Source organism: Salvelinus sp. IW2-2015, unplaced genomic scaffold (genome assembly GCF_002910315.2).
Source record: "Salvelinus sp. IW2-2015 unplaced genomic scaffold, ASM291031v2 Un_scaffold1187, whole genome shotgun sequence".
Classification (NCBI taxonomy): Eukaryota; Metazoa; Chordata; class Actinopteri; order Salmoniformes; family Salmonidae; genus Salvelinus; species Salvelinus sp. IW2-2015.
This window is the reverse complement of record NW_019942769.1, coordinates 309,504-310,956: the sequence shown is the minus strand read 5'-3', so window position 1 is coordinate 310,956 and position 1,453 is coordinate 309,504. Positions and strand designations below refer to the sequence as shown.

At 29.0% G+C, this 1,453-nt stretch overlaps 1 long non-coding RNA gene across 1 annotated transcript in view; it reads right to left on the bottom strand.

Moving 5' to 3' along the window:
• Positions 1-1,134, bottom strand: part of LOC112069990 (uncharacterized) — a 15,157-nt gene extending 14,023 nt beyond the window's left edge. Inside the window, exon 1 of the long non-coding RNA XR_002893826.2 lies at positions 1,054-1,134. This is a non-coding gene — a long non-coding RNA (uncharacterized lncRNA). The remainder of the gene's footprint in view (positions 1-1,053) is intronic.
• Positions 1,135-1,453: the final 319 nt, after the last annotated feature.

The following is a 1,453-nucleotide window of genomic DNA, read 5'->3' as shown; positions in this document are numbered from 1 at the left end:
TAGTGACAATGGAAGTCTTATCTCTTTTTCTCCTCCTCGCGTCTTGTAGTAACAACCCCCCCCCCCCCCAATGATCCAAACCTTGCCTATTGGGCACAGGGTGGGGGGTCAAGGCACTGGGTGCCACAAATCACACCAGATAAGGTTAAGTTAGTTAGACTCATTAGGATAAGTTAGTTAAACTCATTAAGATAAGTTAGTTAACTCATTAAATAAGTTAGTTAAACTCATTAAGATAAGTTAGTTAGACTCATTAAGATAAGTTAGTTAGACTCATTAAGATAAGTTAGTTAGACTCATTAAGATAGTTAGTTAAACTCATTAAGATAAGTAGTTAAACTCATTAAGATAAGTTAGTTAAACTCATTAAGATAGTTAGTTAAACTCATTAGATAGTAGTTAAACTCATTAAGATAAGTTAGTTAAACTCATTAAGATAAGTTAGTTAAACTCATTAAGATAAGTTAGACTCATTAAGAAAGTTAGTTAGACTCATTAAGATAAGTTAGTTAGACTCATTAAGATAAGTAGTTAGACCAAATAAGTTAGTTAAACTCAATTAAGATAATTAGTTAAACTCATTAAGATAAGTTAGTTAGACTCATTAAGATAATAGTTAGACTCATAAGATAATAGTTAGACTCATTAAGAATAAGTTAGTTAAACTCATTAAGATAAGTTAGTTAAACTCATTAAGATAAGTTAGTTAAAACTCATTAAGATAAGTTAGTTAAACTCATTAAGATAAGTTTATAAACTCATTAAGATAAGTTAGTTAAACTCATTAAGATAAGTTAGTTAAACTCATTAAGATAAGTTAGACTCATTAAGATAATGTTAGACTCATTAAGAAGTTAGTTAGACTCATTAAGATAAGTTAGTTAGACTCATTAAGATAAGTTAGTTAAACTCATTAAGATAAGTTAGTTAAAACTCATTAAAGAAGTTAGTTAGACTCATTAAGATAAGTTAGTTAAACTCAGTAAGATAGTAGTTAAACTAACTGATCCACAAAAGGTTCATGTACCGTAGTTTGAAACATAACTTTCTTACCTGGCAAATGGAATATAAGAGATGCTGTACCTGAAGAGAAAACAAGGGGGGAAAAGAGTAGAGTATATACCATACAGTGTACTATACAGGTATAGTATGAGGTAACCTATATTAATATTCAGGTATAGTATGAGGTAACCATACATTATCTAATATACCCAGGATATGACGTATCAGGTAACCTATAATATACATTGGTAACACTATACGATTACAATATATCAGTAAACTATATTATGCAATATTACAGGTAAACCTAATTTCACAAATATACAGGTAACCTTATTACATGAAATACAGGTAACGTCTTATTCATATATACAGCAATTAATTACAGGTAACCTATATTACATTTAAAGTACCTATATACAAAGGCAGGTAGTTTATAGCCCAGTACTTA